The sequence below is a fragment of the Mobula birostris genome, chromosome 32, assembly GCF_030028105.1.
Source record: "Mobula birostris isolate sMobBir1 chromosome 32, sMobBir1.hap1, whole genome shotgun sequence".
Classification (NCBI taxonomy): domain Eukaryota; kingdom Metazoa; phylum Chordata; class Chondrichthyes; order Myliobatiformes; family Myliobatidae; genus Mobula; species Mobula birostris.
This window is the reverse complement of record NC_092401.1, coordinates 25,113,427-25,133,863: the sequence shown is the minus strand read 5'-3', so window position 1 is coordinate 25,133,863 and position 20,437 is coordinate 25,113,427. Positions and strand designations below refer to the sequence as shown.

The 20,437-nt window shown below is 46.5% G+C and overlaps 1 long non-coding RNA gene across 1 annotated transcript in view; it reads right to left on the bottom strand.

Annotated features, from left to right (window-relative positions):
- Positions 1-6,503: 6,503 nt before the first annotated feature.
- The window catches only part of LOC140191172 (uncharacterized), a 28,682-nt gene continuing 14,748 nt past the window's right edge, over positions 6,504-20,437 (bottom strand). The window contains exons 2-3 of the long non-coding RNA XR_011883770.1: positions 14,228-14,475; positions 6,504-6,561 (exon numbers count right to left, since the gene is read on the bottom strand). This is a non-coding gene — a long non-coding RNA (uncharacterized lncRNA). The remainder of the gene's footprint in view (positions 6,562-14,227; positions 14,476-20,437) is intronic.

Genomic DNA, 20,437 nt, shown 5'->3' with positions numbered 1-20,437 from the left:
TGCCAAACTATTCTGCGCAGTCCCATTGACCTGCACCTGGATCATAGTCCCCCATATCCCTCCCATCCATGTACCAATCCAAACTCTCTCAAATGTTGAAGTTGAACCAGCATCCACCACTGCTGCTGGCAGCTCCTGCCACACTCTCACCGCCCCTCTGAGTGAACAAGTTCCACCTTGGGTTCCCTTTTAAAAAAAAAATCACCTTTCTATCTTAACCTGTGACCTCTAGTTCTAGTCTCAAAAGACACAACGAATGCTGTGTAAACTCAATTTACATTCATCTATCGCAGCAGGCATAGGGTCTGAAGCAGGAAAACTGATGGGCTGGGAGAGATGGGGGGGTAGGGTGGGGGATGACGTCTGAGAAGTGAATCAAGGTTGACCTTCATCGCAATGAGCTAAGTTATGTAGCTTGTGTGGCCTGAAATAGAGAAAGTGGAAAATATGTTTCTCTGAGTGTTGTTATATGGTCTGTCGAGAGGCTATGCTATTTATATGTTAATACTACTCAAATCTGTCACCTGGGAGACCTTGTAAGTCAGCACTGCTCCTGGGAAGTTGCCAAGCGACTCTGGGGACATCTGTAAGTCCAGGTTGTGAGCTTCATAGTGGGGCATCTGGGAATACTGCACCTATGTCAATTTGTCTCATTAATTGTAAACGTGTGCTTCTGACAGCTCACCCTGGGAGCAGTGACAAGCTGTGAGTCAGGTGTTTGCCTGTCAAATATTATGCCAACCCTATAATCCGGACTTGGGCCTTCCTACTGCCCTGGCTGAAGGGTAATAGTTATTCCTGAACCCGGTGGTGTCGGACCTTAAGGCTCCTGCACCTCCTGCCCGGTGGTAGTAGTGAGGAGAGAGCATGGCCTGGTTGGTGGAGGGTTCTTGGTGGGGGATACTGCTTTCTTGTGGCAGTGCTCCTTGTAAATGTGCTCAGTGGTGTGGAGGGCTTTGCCTGTGGATGGACTGTGTGGTATCCACTGCTTTCTGTAGACTTTTCCATTCCTGGCCACTGGTGTTTCCATGCCAGGCCGTGATGTAGGCCGTTAAGATGCTCTCCACTGTGCATCTATTTAGTTTATCAAAGTTTTAGATGACAAGCTGAACCTATGCAAATTACAAAGAAAATAGAGGCACTGACCTGGCCTCAGGACACATCCTCCGATATGGCACCACCAAAGAATTTGAAGTTTCTGCCCCCTCTCAACCTCCACTTCCCCCTAATGAACTCAGGAACAGTTATTACCCTTCAACCATCAGACTCCTGAACAGGCATGGATAACTTCACTCACCTCAACACTGAACTGATCCTGTGACCTACAGACTCATTTTGAAGGACTCTTTACAATTTGCGTTCTTCACATTAGTTTATGCTGAGGGCCACACCGATGTTTGGTGCATCCACCACAAGGCTCAGTGGAGAAGGACCACAGTACAGTCTAGTATAGGGTTTTTCATTACTGGGGAGGGAGGGGAAGGGTTGGGCGTGGAAGCCTCTCATTATTGTAGTAGCGTACCACCCCTGGGGGCCTCATGAGTGCCTGCTGTACTCTTGGTGCTAAGAGCTGAAATAGGACACTACTTAACACATTAACTGCGAATGTAAGAATGAAAAACCAGTGCTCAGTTTATTTCTGTAATTTTTAAATTATGAACAAAGTCTATTTTGATTTTTTTAATGTCCAAAATGTACGATTTCACACTTATATGAATTGATAAGTCTATCTTATATAATAAGTGGGAAATGTTATAAATCAGATCTTTCCTGATCTTAAGTTATCCTGAGTCATCCTGTGAGGACAGACTGAGTCATCCACATCTGTCCACTCCTGTGAGGTGAATTACTTGATGCCCTGGACATCGTTCTCGATTGTGCAACATTTACAGCTGTGTAAACATTTGTGGAATCAAGTCTAGCTCTAGACTACTGAAAAATATGTGGGCGAAGTCATTATCTGGTCTAGAACTTCTTCAACAGAGGATGAGAAGTGTGAAAGTCGGAGCAAAGGTTGGATGTTTGTAAGGATCCCTTGTGTCTCAGTACAATTCTAGTCTTGACGCCAAGCACATTCTTGCACCACACCCCTGTGTGGTCAATGACGAGAGCTGAAATTTGCACTTGTGATGTTTTGATTTAACTGAAGTGGATTTATTTTAACAAAGGTCATATCAAATGTGGGTAACGTAGCAGTTAGTGTGACATTATTACAGTGCCAGTGATCACCGACCAGGGTTTGATTCCCTCTGCTGTCTGTAAGGTGGTTTGTACATTCTTCCCTTGACCGCATGAGTTCCTCCAGGTGCTCCAGATTCCTTCCACATTCCAAAGACCCACTGGTTAGGGTTAGTGAGTTGTGGGCCAGAAGCATGACGACCCTTGCAGGCCGCCCAGCACAATCCACACTGACTTGATTTGACACAAACAACACATTTCACTGTTTGTTTTAACGAACAGGTGACAAATAAAGCTAATCTTTCTTGAAGATTAGCTGTTCTGCTTCTCAGCAGGACTGAAGATGGTGTGTTGAACAGATTGCAATGCGTGGGAATTCACAGCAGAGTGCTCATCCCCTGTCTGGGAGACACTTCTTTCTTGTTGGGAAACCTAGTTACTGTTACCATGTCAAGAGGATATTTTTGAAGATGGCAGATAAAGGGCTTCACAGAATAACAAAACACACTTCCCTACCGTACATATCATTAACTAGCCAACAACCTACCCTAGGTTTGCTCCCTTCCACCACAGTCAACTCACCTCCATTCCAAAGACCGCTAATCAAAGGCATTGAGCCTGAAACCAGCACTGGGAATTCTACACAGCCCTAAACGTGGGTTTTAACGTTACCATCACCAGATATAACCTGCGGTTCCACGCCTTTGAGTATAAGGAAGGAAAATTCAAGATTGTTTATTGTCATTCTTTGGTGCACAAGTGTAAAGGAGAATAAAGTGATTGTCACTCTGGGTCTGATGCAGCATAAAAAACACAGTAGGCATAAAGAACACAATAAATATGAGTACATAAGATTAGCTTCTATAGACTGATTGAACTGTATGTATGTAATGTGACACTAGGTGCAGGAGTGTGTAGATAAGGTGACTGACAGGAAACAAGTTGGTTGTGGGGTTGGCTAATGGTGGAGGTGTTGATTACTTTGACAGCTTGGAGAAGTAACTGTTTTTGAGTCTGGTGGTCCTGGCGTGGATGCTGTGTAGCCGCTTCCCTGATGAGAGTGGGACAAACAGTCCACGAGCAAGGTGGGTGGCTTTATGATATTTCTGCCCTTTTCTGGCACTTTTCTCTAGATGTGTCTTTGGCGGCAGGTAGGCTGGTGCTGGTGATGCGTTGGGCAGTTTTATCCACCTGTCGTGGAGCCCTCCTGTCCGCTGCAGTGCAGTTTCCATGCCACACAGCGATGCAGCCTGTTAGGATGTTCCCTACTGCACGTCTGTCGAAGGCCGTGATTATTGATGTTCATGGTCCACCTCTCCTCAGCCTTCTCAGGAAGTAGAGGCATTGGTAACGTTCTTGACTGTGGAGAATGTATTCTTGGACAGTGAGCAATGAGCTAAAACTCCAACCACTTCTGCTTGTCAGGAGCTGATCTTGAACCTGAGCCCTCAACGCTGTTGTTCTTTCCATTGTGGTATTTGACATGTTATCCAAGGACCTGTATTCCTAGAATAATGGGTGGACGTGTATCCTGAGGTGACTGGACGTGTTGTTGAGATGTTTTCTCCAGTGGGAGAGTCATGAACAAGGGGACATTGATACAAAATAAGGAGGCTAGTCACTTAAAACAGAGGTGTAAAGATATCTTCTTTCAGAGAACTCTCTGTTCCCAAGGGTTGTTGAGTCTGGATCATCAGAGCAGGAGATAGATAAATATTAAGAGTCAAGAAGCAAAAGTGCCCTTAGTCCCAACCAGTCCAGACTGACCACAGTGCCCAACCAATCAGTCCCAACCAGTCCAGGCTGACCACAGTGCCCAACCAGTCCAGGCTGACCACAGTGCCCAACCAATCAGTCCCAACCAGTCCAGGCTGACCACAGTGCCCAACCAATCAGTCCCAACCAGTCCAAGCTGACCACAGTGCCCAACCAATCAGTCCCAACCAGTCCAGGCTGACCACAGTGCCCAACCAATCAGTCCCAATCAGTCCAGGCTGACCACAGTGCCCAACCAATCAGTCCCAACCAGTCCAGGCTGACCACAGTGCCCAACCAATCAGTCCCAACCAGTCCAGGCTGACCACAGTGCCCAACCAATCAGTCCCAACCAGTCCAGGCTGACCACAGTGCCCAACCAATCAGTCCCAATCAGTCCAGGCTGACCACAGTGCCCAACCAATCAGTCCCAATCAGTCCAGGCTGACCACAGTGCCCAACCAATCAGTCCCAACCAGTCCAGGCTGACCACTGTCCCCAGCCAATGTCCCAACCAGTCCAGGCTGACCACTGTCCCCAGCCAATGTCCCAACCAGTCCAGGCTGACCACAGTGTGCCCAGCCAACATCCCAACCAGTCCAGACTGACCACAGTGCCCAACCAATCAGTCCCAACCAGTCCAGGCTGACCACAGTGTGCCCAGCCAATGTCCCAACCAGTCCAGACTGACCACAGTGCCCAGCCAACGTCCCAACCAGTCCAGGCTGACCACAGTGTGCCCAGCCAATGTCCCAACCAGTCCAGACTGACCACAGTGCCCAGCCAACGTCCCAACCAGTCCAGGCTGGCCACAGTGCCCAACCAATCAGTCCCAACCAGTCCAGGCTGACCACAGTGCCCAACCAGTCCAGGCTGACCACAGTGCCCAACCAATCAGTCCCAACCAGTCCAGGCTGACCACAGTGCCCAACCAATCAGTCCCAACCAGTCCAGGCTGACCACAGTGCCCAACCAATCAGTCCCAATCAGTCCAGGCTGACCACAGTGCCCAACCAATCAGTCCCAACCAGTCCAGGCTGACCACTGTCCCCAGCCAATGTCCCAACCAGTCCAGGCTGACCACAGTGTGCCCAGCCAACATCGCAACCAGTCCAGGCTGACCACAGTGTGCCCAGCCAATGTCCCAACCAGTCCAGACTGACCACAGTGCCCAGCCAACGTCCCAACCAGTCCAGGCTGACCACAGTGTGCCCAGCCAACGTCCCAACCAGTCCAGGCTGGCCACAGTGCCCAGCCAACGTCCCAACCAGTCCAGGCTGGCCACAGTGCCCAGCCAATGTCTCAACCAGTCCAGGCTGACCACTGTCCCCAGCCAGCTAGTCCTAACTTCCTGCATTTTGTCCATATCCCTCTAAGGACCCCTCTCCCACCTCATATACCTGTCCAAATGCTTCTGGAATGAAACTAACAGATTATTTGTTTCAACCACTTCCTCTGGCCGTTCATTCCAAGCACTTGCCGCCCTCTGCTTTTTTTGTTTTGGAAAAACAGTTTTGTTTTTGTGTTTCTCTTCCCTGTCTCTCTCCCCCCACCTCTCCCACCCTTACTCTTCTGTTTCTGTCTAACCCGCACCTACCCCAAACCTCAAACCTCTTCCCTCTGCTCCATTGTCCTACTCTCTCTGCCCTTCCATTCTATCCTCTTTTCTATCTTCTCTGACTCATTCTCCACCCCTTCTTCATCTCTCTTTCCCCACATCCCTATCCTCCATACTTGGTCCAACCCTCTCCTCAGATCTCCTCCCTCAGCCTGATGTCCACACCGATCCCTCCCTGTCACTCAGCTCTGCCCCACCTCAACTCCCTTTCACCCTAACCTCCCCCACTTCTCGCCTCTCTGCCGTGCCACCCCTGCCTCTCTGTCTTGTTGCCTTTCTCAACAACCTCTGAAATATGGATTTTTTAAAAAAAAAAGTACTGTATTTGAAGAATGAGCCGTGGGCTCTGTTTGCATTTTAACAAAGTAAGCTCTGTTGCACGCTCTATTAACCCATCCCAGACGTTTGAACATTTCTGTGAAGTCTCAAGTATCAATGAGCCCTCCACCCTGACGCTCTCCAAGGATTTAGATTGTTGTGATACAGATAGTTTGAAAATTAAAAGCAGACAACATTCTTATTTTGTTACCATGATATTCTTGCCCCTTCATTGTTTTTTTTTTTGGACTCCTCCTTTCTGCACAGGCTCTCAGTGAACACTGATACAGCATGAAAAAGAGGCCCTTCAGCCCATCTGATCCATGCCAGTCCAGGTATCTGTCTGAGCTAGTCCCATTGCCCTACATTTGACCCAAATGTCTCTAATCCTTTTCTTACTAATGCCATCAGGCAGGAGGTACAGGAACCTTGGGTCACACAGCACCAGGTTCAGGAACTGTTATTACCCTGCACCAATCAGGCTCCTAAATCAGCGTAGATAACTTCACTCACTACAACACTGAACTGATCCCACAACCAATAGACTCACTTTCAAGGATTCTACAACTCATGTTCTCAGTATTATTTATTTATTTGTACTGTTTGTCTTTTGCACGTTGATCATTTGTCGGTCTTTTTTTCCTGTGTAGTTTTTCATAAATTTATTGTGTTTGGTCTTTTCCTGAAAATGCCTGCAAGAAAATGAATCTCAAGTTAGTACCGTATAAGGTGAGACATATGTACGTTGATATTGTGTTTGCTTTGACTTTTCTATCCATAACCTGATCAAATACCTTTAAAATGTTGTAATTGTGCCCACCTCCGCAACTTCCTCTGGCAGCTCATTTCATGTACGCACCACCCTGTGTGTGAGTAAAACCTCCCCTCAGATCTCCCTTCAAATCTTCCCACTCTCACCTGACAGCTATGCCCTCTGGTTTTAGACTCCCCCTACCCTGGAAAAAAGACTATGGCCATCCACCTGTTAAAAAAGATTCGCTTGATTTATCACATGTACATTGACATGTACAGTGACGTTTGTAATTTGCATCAAATCAAATCAGCAAGGATTGTACTGGGCAGCCACGCTTCTGGTGCCAACATAGCATGCCCACAACTCACTAACCATTATCTGTATGTCTTTGACATGTGGGAGGGAACTCACACGGTTACGGGGAGAAAGTACAAACTCCTTGCAGACAGCAGTGGGAGTCGGACCCTGATCTTAGACCTGGTGCTTTAAGGCAATGCATTACATGCTACCTACACCTACACGTACTATAAGTGCAGTTATGAAGAGAACACGGCGGTGTCTCTGCTTCCTTAGGTGTTAGCATGAACCCTGCCCACTATTGAACACAACTACATGGAGTACTGTTGCAGGAAAGCAGCATCCATCATCAGGAACCCCCACTACCCAGGCTATGCTCTCTTCTCACTGCTGCCATCAGGAAGAAGGTTCAGGAGCCTCAGGACTCACACCACCAGGTACAGGAGCAGTTGTTATCCCTCAACCATCAGACTCTTGAACAAGTGAGGACAATTTCACTCAACTTCACTCAGCCTATTACTGAACTGTCCCCGCTACCTATGGACTCACTTTCAAGGACTCTTCATCTCATGTTCTCGATACTTGCTGCTCATTTATTTATTTTTTGTGATTTTTTTTTTCCCTCTGTAGTTGCACAGTGTGTTGTCTTTTGCACATTGTTTGTCCTGTTGGGTGCGGTCTCTTGTGTTTATTGTCATTGCCCACAAGAAAACAAATGTTAGGGCTGCGTATGATCACATATCTGTACTTTGATAATAAATCTTCTTTGAACTTTATCTATGCCCCTAATGATTTTATAAGGTCACCCCTCGGCCTCCTCACTCCAGGGAAAACAGTCGCAGCCCATCCAGCCTCTCATATTGCCTATCTCAGAAGCAACCCTGAGAATCTTCTCCGTACTCTTTCCAGATTACTGATTCAAAACTGAATATGTTCCCTGTAAAGGGTAATTTCTACCCAAATTTCTGCCCGATTTTGAAAATGTCTTGCAGTAGACTCTACGTAGTGTCTGTTTGGATACAAGACGGCTGAACGTGTTTCCTTCATTTTTACAGGTCTGGCAAGGTTCGACTTCACCATTCAACTGTAACCTGATAGTTTAAGTGGGGTTGGTTTAGATAATGCTTTGCTGGCCGAGCCTGGTCACTTCATGATCATGCATAAGATTAGCTTGTACTGATTGAGTGTACTTAAAGTAACCTTTACAAAATGCAGCAGGGCAGTGACTCCCTACAATCTCCATATCCTCCCTAAAATGGGGTGATCGGAACTGGATGAAATGAACCAAGTCTGGTCTGATGAACGTTGTACAAAGCTTGCAGCATGTCTTCCTGACTCTTCTACTCAACATCCAACACCAGTCATTGTCATAGACCGCCAGTCAGAACCACAGCCTTCCCACCCCTATGCTCTGCCTTCTGTGGGCAGGTCCATTCTGAATCCATTGTTCCAGACACAGTGAGTCCCTCCAGCAGCTTTGTTTTAATAACTGCCTTAAATGTTTATTCTTTAATGAATCAGACTCATTCTCAGCATTTTATGCTTGTGCTTTGATTTCCACTACAGGCAATTTCCCCCCTTTTAAATGGACAGCAAGAGTGATGTTCATACCAGACCAAAGAATTATTCAAATTATCCCCAGTTCCTGGCTCTTGTCGCTGGGTTTGTAAGTTTACAAAGCATCAAACACTCCCCCTGGTTCTCTTTAAAAGTTGTGAAGGCTTCTGCAGCAGTTTCTGAACCTCACTACTTTTAGGCTTGAAAAAATTCCTCAACTCTCCTCTAATCCTTTGGCTAATTAACTTAATTCTATGGCCCGTGGTGATTGACCTCTCCACTAAGGGAAACAGGTCCTTCCTGTCCCCTTAGCTGGGCCTCTCTGACTTCATACACCTCCACTAAACTTTCTCTAGGCTTCCTTTTGTTTTAGAGGGAATAGCCCAAGCCTTTCCTCGTGAACAAGTGTTCCGAATCTCAGCAAGATCTTTGTAAGTCCCCTCAGTGGCCATCCAGTACAAATCGGTCTAAGATGGTGGTAACCAGAACTGAATGTTATTCAAACTATGGCCTCTCCAGCATTTTATACAACTCTAACGTGACCTCTCTTTGCTTGTGTATTCTATGTCTTGGCCAATGAAATAGCATGTGTGCTTTTTTAACTCACTTACCTATGTGCCCTGCTGCCTTCTGGGGTCAGTGACCCTGCCCCAGTGAACATGTCATAGGGTTCATTGCCAGATTCACTGTGGCAAGGTTCTGTCCTGAACCTACAGCTTTCTGGCTCGAGGCTCAGACAGAAATAGTACTACTTTCTGATTTCCAGATGAGGTAACACAGAGCTTACAGCGTAGAAATAGGCAAAGCAGCATGCTGCTGGTTTGTTTTCTTGCTCCACACTACCCCAACCTGAACACCACTTCATCTCTGTCTATTGCTGTGCTTCCTGCCTTCTCCTTAAGTCCCTGCCAGAACATGCCGGCTGCCTCCAATACATTGTTAGGCTGTGTTGGTTGTTAACACAAACAACACATTTCACTGTATGTTTCAATGTACTTGTGATAAATAAACAAATCTGAATTTGAATCTATCCATGGCATTCATCTCAACCTTTTCATATCTATTTTTGGAGGGCCAATTCCTCCTTTTTCGATCATTGCTACATCATAATCCCAGGTGACTACTTGAGTTTACAATACACAAAGTGAGACAGTATCAGTGGGGTGAAATAAACAGCCAATGTTTTGGGCTAAGACAACTTCCCATGCCTACTCTGACATATCTGTCTACGGCCTCCTGTACTGCCACGCTGAGGCCAAACTCAGGCTAACGGAGCAACACCTCGTATTCCATCTGGTTAGCCTCCAACCTGATGACATGAACATTGATTTTTTTCTAACTTCTGGTAATTTCCCCCCTCCCCCTTCTCCCTTTCATTCCCCATTCTGATTGAAATGATGAATGTATAAAGAGCATTTGATGGGTCTGGGCCTATACTTGCTGGAGTTTATACTAATGGTGGGGGGAGGATCTAATTGAATCCTGTGGTATATTGAAAGGCCTAGATAGAGTGAATCTGGAGAGGAAGTTTCCTATAATGGGTGAGTCTCCAACCAGAGGGAACATCCTCAGAATCGAGAGAAGTTCATTTAGAACAGAGATGAGGAATTTCTTTAGCCAGGGGGCACTGAATCTGTGGAATCCATTGCCACAGGCGGCTGTGGAGGTCAAGGCGTTGAGTATATTTAAAGCGGAGGTTGACAGGCTCTTGATTAGTCAGAGCTTCGAAGGTTATGGAGAGAAAGCAGGAGAATGGGATTGAGAGGGATAATAAATCAGCCATGATGGAATGATGGAGCATTCAATGGGCAGAATGGCCTAATTTTGCTCCTAAGTCTTGTGGTTTAATGGTTATGCTTTCACCCCTGTTGTCTCATCACCTGCCCACCATCCCCTGGTGCCATTCCCTTCCTTCCATGGTGCGCTGTCCTCTCCTATCAGATTCCTTCTGCTTCAGCCTTTTACCTCTTCTTACTTCATCCCCCTCACCTGGACTCACTTCTCACCTGCCGGTTTGTATTCCTCCCCTCCCCGTCCTCCTTGTGCTGACTTCTGCCCCCTTTCCTTTCCAGTCCTGATGAAGGGCCCCATTCTGAAATGTCAACCGCTTATTCCCTCATGGAAGCTGCCTGACCTGCAGAGTTCCTCCAGCACTGTGTGTGTGTGTGTCTCTGTGTGTGGCTCTGGATTTCCTGCATCTGCAGAGTCTCTTGTGTTTGTATTTACAGATCACCGACATCATAACAGAGTGTCAAGGGCTGAGAGGAGACATGACAGATGTTCCTAAAATAATGAGAGGCATAGATAGACGGACATAATCTTTTCCTCAGGATAAAAGTGTCAAACACCAGAGGACATCTCTTTAAGGTTGTGGGGTGGGGGCAGGAGTTTAAAGGCAAAATGAAGGGCAAGTTCTTTATGCCCGAGAGTGGTCAATGCTTGGAATGGGTGACCAGGGGTGGTTGTGGAAACAGGCAATTTGGTGGAGTTTAAAATTCTTTGAAATAGATGCATGGAATGAAGTGAATTGAGGGATATGCTGGATACATACGTAAGCAGAGGGCATTTAGTATAAATTGATATTAAGATCATGGGCTAAATAGACAGAATGTCTTTATTTTAGATTTCTCATATCTGCAGTTGTTTTTAATTTTCATTCATTCTGGCTGATTACATTTTCCAGTCATTCACATGCTCATGAATACGGCAAAGATCACAAGAAAACGCTGGCTGAGAGGCTGGAGACATCCTTTATAGTTTCACCGCCTGGGATGCTGACTGTCGCTCTATGTCCTAAGTTCGTGGAGGGAAATGGATAGTTGATGTTCTGGGTGGAGATCCTTCATCTGGACTGACAGGCAGAGGGGAGGATCATCAGGATAAAGCGGCAAGGGGAAAGGGTGGGGCGCGAGCAGGTGGATGATAGTTGGATCCAGGTGGAAGAGGGTAGGCAGAGACAGGGCTGCAGAGGAAGGGGAGGCCCCCTCCTCTGCCAGCGCCTGTGTGTGAGACGGCTGGATGGTGTTTTGGATATCTGGTGCTCGATCACGTTGCTGCTTTCAGCATTGTGTCGTGTTTCACAGTCTCCCAAACAAAGGGCATTCGTGCTGTGAAGTACTTTTAGCAATGTGGGCATAGTGCTGCGTAAACTCAAGTACTCTTTCCCGAGCCAGTATCTGGGGCCTGTGTAGGGGAGGGGTGGGGTGGAGAGGAGAGAGATCTCGCTGTGGATGGAATAAGTCCAGTTTTTTGTACAGTGAGAATGTGCAGTCTTGCTGATCTCTGCAGTCCAGACAACAAAATGCTTGAGAGCTGTGCTCTGGGTCAATGTGTGGTCATTTCGGACTTGGATGAGGAGAAATCGTTGAAATTCTCTATCCCAGAATAGTTTGGATGCTCAGTCAATTAAGCGTGGGCTCTGTCTACAGTTCCCGCTACCTCAATAATCCAGCCAGCATAATCAAAGACCCCTCCCACCCTGGACATTTTTAACTTCTTCCTTCTCCCTTCAAAAGCCTGAAAGCACATACCTCCAGAGTCAAGAACAGCTTCTATCCTGCTGTTATCAGATTATTGAATGCCCCCCAGTGCAAAAAGATTAACTTTACACCTCACGATTTACCCTGCTGTGGTATTACACCTTATTGTCGACCTGCCCAAAACTTACTCTGGAAGTGTAACGTGTTATTCTGCACTCTTTTGCTGCTCGCTTGTGCTCTATAAGGGGGCCATGCAAAACAGAGGGTTTTCACTGTACCTTAGAAGGGTGCAGAAGCGAATTGTCAGGACACTGCCTGATTGGAGATCAGGTCTTATGAAGAAAGATTGAGTGAGCTAGGGGCTTTTCTCTTTGGAGTGAAGGAGAATGATAGGTGACGATAACGGTAGACAGGATGATAGGAGACTTTTACCCAGGGCAGAAATGGCTAACATGAGGGGGCATAACTTTAAGGTGATTGGAGAAGAAGTATGAGGGGGTGCCTGAGGTGGTTTTTTTTACACAGTAGTAGCTGTGTAGAGTGTGCCACCAGGAATGGTGGTAGAGGGAGATACAATAGGAACATTTAGAAGGCACATGGATGGTAGAAAAATGGTGGGAGGGAAGGGTTAGATTGATCTTGGAGTAGGTTAAAAGGTGTTTATAATTATGTTGGATATATACAGAGTAGATAGACTGAAATGTTAGCGTTGGGAAATTGCAAAGCTGAAGAACAGGGAATGAAAACGACTGGCAAAAGAACCAAAACACTTTGACTACGATGCACTGCTAGAGGGAGCGTGTAGACAGATTCACCTGTGGCGCTCATTAAGAAACTGGATAAGTACTTGAAAGGAGGGAAAACAATGCCTGCCTGTGCTGAGTTGCCAGGAGTGTGGGACTTGGATCGTTCTTGCATTGACCCAGTACAAACTCGATGGGCTGAACAGCCTCCTGCTCTGCTGAAGAGATTCTGTGATTCTCTTTGGACAAAAAAAAACTGCCCCACATCTCCATAAATTTCTTGCCAATATGATCAACCTGCTGTCTTCATCCTTGAATCATTGGCTAATGTGTGGCGGGCGACACATGCAGGCTGCCCGCAGCACACCCTCGGGTGTGTTGGCTGTTAATGCAAATGACGCATTTCACTGTATCTTTCGATCTACGCGTAATAAATAAACTTGAATCTTGAATGAAAATACCTAATTAGCTTCTCTGAGCCTGTCATCTCTTCTGCAGCTTCTTCTCAATCCTTTTACTCATAGGGGCACAATGAAGGTTCTCTGGTCTAACCCTGCAGGCAACAGTCCTCCTCTCTGTACCCATTGGCTGCATCTAAATTGCCATGTTTAGTCTACCAAAGTTATTGTGTGGATTTCTCCCTCAACAGAGGAGACCTTCCCAGGAGCACAACACTGGGAGTGAGAATTCCCGCTGAGTTGTTTGCGGTGACCGTGTGTATTGAGGGATTCATGTTGACAATGACACGGCTCATAATGACGTTGATGCTGATTGCGTTGCTGGGACCTTTTGTGATTGCTCTCAATCCACACTCACCTTGTCATGAAGCTAGTTCAAATGCCCTTTTCCTCGCTTGTAAGTTGCAGAGAGCATTCTGCAAGTGGGAGAGATTTGGTAGCAGAGGACACATCGTCAGCTTCTGTTAGTATGTCAGCGGCTTCCGCAGTGTCCCTGTAGGCTTGTGGTATGCAGTGTGCACATGGGCATCTCTGAGGAAGCAGCCCACGCGTGCTGCATATGCCTTGAAAAGCTGGTTTAATTAGTACCATACGTGTGAGTGAGTACGTATTGTTATTACATTTGCTTGTGCAGAATTGGAATTAGGTTTAATAGCATTGACGTATGTCGTGAAATTTGGTGTTCTGTGGCAGAAGTACAATGAAGGACATAAAAACCTATAAATTACAATAAGAAATATGTATGCATATATAGTGGATTCCAGTTAATTGGGCCATCAGTTTATCGGGGCAGCCGCTTATTTGGGACAACTCTTAAAAGAACAAACACAAACTGAGAAAGTAGCCATGGTTCCCTTCATTTATTTGGGACAGGAGACTGTTGCTGAACAGTTTCTAACTAGCTTCAGTTGCGTGCATGTCTTCTGGCTGTTAAGCACTAGACCACGCTTAGAGTAAACAGTTTTTAAATAGTGTCACTTGTGTGCGTTTGTGTTCAAAAAGCAGTGATTTGTGTCACTGACAGTTGGCAAGTAAGAAACAGTAAGACAATTCAGAACAGTTTTACTCACTGCAAATTCAACCATTCAGGCTTGGAGATGCCGGGAATGTCCAGGAGTGAAAATAAAACAATTTCACTACTTCAACAAGTTACGAATTACGAAGAGTTTGAAGGTATCAACAATCAAATTGAATGTTATAATTAAAGTGAAGTTTTGAGGATGCAATCGTTGAAAGCACTGGTTGAAGGCAGTCCACAATCAGGTGTCTGCGTATTTGTTGCTACTTAGCGCTGATCTGCGTTGATTTTGTTCATTTGCTGTCAATGAAAAGAACATGTCAGAGAACACAATGAATTCTTCCATTGATAACTATTAGGAATTAGTACGCAGTTTTATAGTTGCTTTGGTAGTGTTCTAATTTATTCTGTATTTCATTTAAATACATAATTTGTTAGTTAAATGGTAGTTAGTCTTTTTATATTTATTTAACTATTTCCATGAAACTTTGGCAGCCACTTAATTGGGCCGAAATGTATTGGTCCTGATGTGTCCCAGTTAACCAAAATCCACTATATGTTTATATCAATTAAATAAATCGTGTAAAAAGAGAGTCATAAATAGCAAGCAACAGGAATTCTGCAGATGCTGGAAATTCAAGCAACACACATCAAAGTTGCTGGTGAACGCAGCAGGCCAGGCAGCATCTCTAGGAAGAGGTGCAAATTATTCCCTGTAACTTCCGCCACCTCCAACGGGATTCCACCACTAAGCACATCTTTCCCTCCCCCCCTCTCTCTGCATTCCGCAGGGATCGCTCCCTACACAACTCCCTTGTCCATTCGTCCCCCCCATCCCTCCCCACTGATCTCCCTCCTGGCACTTATCCGTGTAAACGGAACAAGTGCTACACATGCCCTTACACTTCCTCCCTTACCACCATTCAGGGCCCCAAACAGTCCTTCCAGGTGAGGCAACACTTCACCTGTGAGTCGACTGGGGTGATATACTGCGTCCGGTGCTCCCGATGTGGCCTTTTATATATTGGCGAGACCCGACGCAGACTGGGAGACCGCTTTGCTGAACATCTACGCTCTGTCCGCCAGAGAAAGCAGGATCTCCCAGTGGCCACACATTTTAATTCCACATCCCATTCCCATTCTGACATGTCTATCCATGGCCTCCTCTGCTGTAAAGATGAAGCCACACTCAGGTTGGAGGAACAACACCTTATATTCCGTCTGGGTAGCCTCCAACCTGATGGCATGAACATCAACTTCTCTAACTTCCGCTAAGGCCCCACCTCCCCCTCGTACCCCATCTGTTACTCATTTTTATGCACAGATTCTTTCTCTCACTCTCCTTTTTCTCCCTCTGTCCCGCTGAATATACCCCTTGCCCATCCTCTGGGTCCCCCCCCCCCCCGTCTTTCTTCCCGGACCTCCTGTCCCATGATCCTCTCATATCCCCTTTGCCAATCACCTGTCCAGCTCTTGGCTCCATCCCTCCCCCTCCTGTCTTCTCCTATCATTTTGGATCTCCCCCTCCCCCTCCCACTTTCAAATCTCTTACTAGCTCTTCCTTCAGTTAGTCCTGACGAAGGGTCTCGGCCCAAAACGTCGACTGTACCTCTTCCTAGAGATGCTGCCTGGCCTGCTGCGTTCACCAGCAACTTTTATGTGTGTTGTTTCATAAATAGCAAGGTAGTGTTCATGGGTTCATTGGCTGTTCAGAAATCTAATGGTGGAGGGGAAGAAGCTGTTCCTTAAACATTGAGTGTGTGCCTTCAGGCTTCTGTACCTCCTCCCTGATGGTAGCAGTGAGAAGAGGGCATGGGTGATGGGGTCCTGAATGATGATTGCCACCTTTTAAAGATGGCCTTGATGCTGGGGAGGCTGGTGCCCATGATTGAGTTCTTTTCATCCAGTGCAGTGGCCCCTCCATACCAGACGGTGACGCGACCCTGCCTGCCGCTCTCCGTCCCCACCCTCTGCCAGCTCCTGTCGGCACCCCAGGCAAGCCAGGGTTTGCAGCAGTTCAGAAGAGACGAGCTAGGGCACAGTTGTCCTTTAGTGCGGGCAGGCTCCAAGACGGAATCAGGATCAGGTTTGTCATCACTGACATATGTAGTGAAATCTTGGTAATGAACAAGTTCCGTAAGTTTTTTTAAAAGTGGCATAGATTAGATTTATTTGTCATATGTACATAGAAACATACAGTGAAATTCACTATTTTGTGTCAATAACCAACACAGTCAGAGGATATGCTGGGGGCAGCCCGTAAGTGTTGGTATGCTTCCTTGGCCAACACTAACTAAACCCAAACTGTGCTCCTCTGGACTGTGGGAGGAAACCAGAGCACCTGGAGGAAAACCATGGAGAGAATGTCCATACTCCTTATCGCCAGCGGCAGGAAATGAACCCTGACTGCTAATGCTGTAAAGCTGCTATGATAATGTTCCACCCTTTGGAACCCTTTGGCTAGCACTCAGTATGTTACCCGCAATATTGTAAAAATGGCATCAAAAACACAGCAGACTGACTTTAAAAAAAATAACAATAGCTAAAAATGGAGAAATATTCTACATTTTGTTATTATTCTTTCCTTATGCTACCTTGATGTGATGTTGTAATGAAGTGGTCTATATGGATGGTGTACAAAGCAAAGCTTTCTACTGTATCTTGGTGCATGTGATGAATGATCAATCAATCTATTAAAACGACTTTGGACACTCATAGGAACAAACTTATATATGTACAATGGACTTCTGAATTTAATGATACCATGGGAACTCATTCCTATGTAAGGGTGTCCAAGAGACATGTGTCTGTAACCCAGAGTAACACACACAAAATGCAGGAGGAGCTCAGCAGGTCAGGCAGCGTCTATGGAAAGGAATAAAGAGTCAGTGTTTCAGGCCGAGATGGTTTAAACAATGCAATGAACACTGCATTTTCCCAGAGTATCTCACTAAATCCCCAAGAAGTGGATCGCATCACCCTTCTTAAGGCGTGAAAGCTTTGCTCACCAGTAATTCTTAAAAGAAACTTGGAGCCAATGCAGGGAAAGAGACACAGAAACCAGGTTTGTGCCTAGGCAGACAGAGATAGAGAAAAACGAACCTTCATTTATATATATCCCCTACACCCTCTCTAAAGCTTCCACATCTTTCCTATAATGAAGCAATGAGAAATGAACACAGAAATCCAGTTGTGGTCTAACTAGTGTTGAAGTCAAAGTAATTTGCATATGTGCCACCATATGCTGCCTGGAGATTCATTTTCTTGCAAGTGTTCAAAGTGGAACAGAGAAATACAATTCAACCAATGAAAAACTTCACACAAAGACTGACAAACAACCCAAAGTGCAAAAGAAGGCAAACTATGTAAATAAACAAATGTTGAGAGCCTGAGTTACAGAGTCTTTGAGAATGAGTCCATAGTTCTCAGAGCTGGCCTGAGAGAACTTTTTCATGCTGGTTCAGGAGCCTGATGGTTGAAGTATTTTATAGATTTGCAACAGTATCTTACGGCTCTTGAACTCATTCCCCCGACAAATGAAGGCTAACACACTAAACGCCTTATTAATCATCCTATCAAACTGCACGTCAACTTTGAGGGATTTATGGATGTGTACCCCAAGATCACTCTGTTCCACAATGCTGAAAATGGAGATGATATCCTGTCTTGACTTGAATTGTAGTAAGGAAGGCAAATGCAAGATTAGCGTTCGTTTCAAGAGATCTAGAATATAAACAGGAAGGGGTAATGCTAAGACTTTGCAGCTCATAGCTCAGGCTGCATTTGGAGTATTGTGAGCAGTTTTGGGACCCATTACTAAAAAGGAATATGCTGCCATTGGAGAAGATCCAGAGGATGTTTACGAGAATGGTCGTGCAAATGAAATGGTTGACATATGAGGAGCATTTGTTAGCTCTTGGCCTGTACGCTGGAGTTTAGAAGAATGAGGGGAATCTTATTGAAAGCTGCTAAGTATTGAATGGCCTAGATAGGGTGAACGTGGAGAGGATCTTTCCAACAGTGTAGAATATTTCTTGGACCAGAGGGCTCAGCCCAGAATAGAAGGACGTCCCTTTAGAACAGATGAGGAGGAATTTCTTTAGCCAGACAGTGGTGAATCTGGAAAACATTGCCACAGAGACTGTGGAGGCCAACTCATTGGGTATATTTAAAGCTGAGGTTGATAGGTTCCTGATTAGTAAAGGCGTCAAAGGTTATGGGAAGAAGCCAGGAGAATGCGGTTGAGTCATGATGGAATGGCAGAGCAGACTCGATGGGCCAAATGTCCCAGTTCTGCTCCTATGTCTTATTATCGTATGGTCTAAAGCTGTATGAAAAACTTTTTAAGTGTAGTCTGCAACATAACTTCCCAACTCTGAAATTCACTGCCTTGACAACTGGAGGCCAGTGTGCCAAATGCTTTCTTCACCGCCCTATCTACCTGTGATACTGCTTTCTGGACCAAAGATTCGAGATTCTGAGTAACCCCTGGGGGTGGAGGATATCAGCCTAAATTTAAATTTTTTTCCTTTGAAAGTCTCGCTTCTGACTGCTCAGTACTCCTGCAGCATCCGACATCAGCTTTAAGCACAAGCTCTCAGGAGTAGTGAGGAAAGTGCCAGCAACCACAGAGCTGCACAAGACTCCGGGCACTGCCTCTGCTGTCCTCCTCCACCTGGCGTTGGCTGAGGTTCCCCACTCGAATCTCTGTGAGTTCTGCTGGCTGCTTTGGCCTAGTATCTGCCACTATTGCTGTGTGCCATACAGTCAGGTGCCCAAACTGTGTGGGCTGTACAAGCTGCTGGCTGTTTCCCCATTCTGCACAACATCTGGCATCTAACGGGGATTGTTTCAGAGACTGTCAGCAAGTATTACAGCAATGGTATAACATTACAATGAGTATTGAATCATCAGGGTGGTGTGTTAGGGAGGAGACTGTTACACCTCTCATAGCCACACAATGTGGGATGTGGATTCTGTCAGCAAGTGTCCCAGTCAAGGGTATAGGCTGTTTTAGACAGTGTAGGGTGTTTTGGAGTGTCCTAGTGAAGGGTGTTGGTTGTTTCACAGTGTGGAGAGCTAAAATGGTGCTGGAGTGGAGTGTGTGAGGTTTAACGTTTAAGTGTGTTGGGTGTTACACAGTAAAAGGTGTGGGTTGTTTCACATTGAAGGGTATATGCTGTTACAGTCATTGCTAGAGACAGAGAGGAGCTTTGCAGTGTTGCAGCCAGAGGTGTGGGGTGTGTCAGTGTTACAGTGAGGGGTGTGGGGTATGTCAGTGTTACAGTGAGGGGTGTGGGGTGTATCGGAGAGTGTTACAGTGAGGGGTGTGGTGTGTATCAGTGTTACAGTGAGGGGTGTGGGGTGTATCGGAGAGTGTTACAGTGAGGGGTGTGGGGTGTGTCAGTGTTACAGTGAGGGGTGTGGGCTGTATCGGAGGGTGTTACGGTGAGGGGTGTGGGGTGTATCGGAGAGTGTTACAGTGAGGGGTGTGAGGTGTATCAGTGTTACAGTGAGGGGTGTGGGGTGTATCGGAGAGTGTTACAGTGAGGGGTGTGGGGTGTATCGGAGAGTGTTACGGTGAGGGGTGTGGGCTGTATCAGTGTTACAGTGAGGGGTGAGGGGTGTGGGGGGTGTCAGTGTTACAGTGAGGGGTGTGGGGTGTATTGGAGGGTGTTACAGTGAGGGGTGTGGGGTGTATCAGTGTTACAGTGAGGGGTGTGGGGTTTATCAGTGTCACAGTGAGGGGTGTGGGGTATATCGGAGAGTGTTACAGTGCGGGGTGTGGGGTGTATCGGAGAGTGTTACAGTGAGGGGTGTGGGGTGTATCGGAGAGTATTACGGTGAGGGGTGTGGGCTGTATCAGTGTTACAGTGAGGGGTGAGGGGTGTGGGGGGTGTCAGTGTTACAGTGAGGGGTGAGGGGTGTGGGGGGGTGTCAGTGTTACAGTGAGGGGTGTGGGGTGTATCGGAGGGTGTTACGGTGAGGGGTGTGGGCTGTATCAGTGTTACAGTGAGGGGTGAGGGGTGTGGGGGGTGTCAGTGTTACAGTGAGGGGTGAGGGGTGTGGGGGGGTGTCAGTGTTACAGTGAGGGGTGTGGGGTGTATCGGAGGGTGTTACAGTGAGGGGTGTGGGGTGTATCAGTGTTACAGTGAGGGGTGTGGGGTGTATCGGAGGGTGTTACAGTGAGGGGTGTGGGGTGTATCAGTGTTACAGTGAGGGGTGTGGGGTGTATCGGAGAGTGTTACAGTGCGGGGTGTGG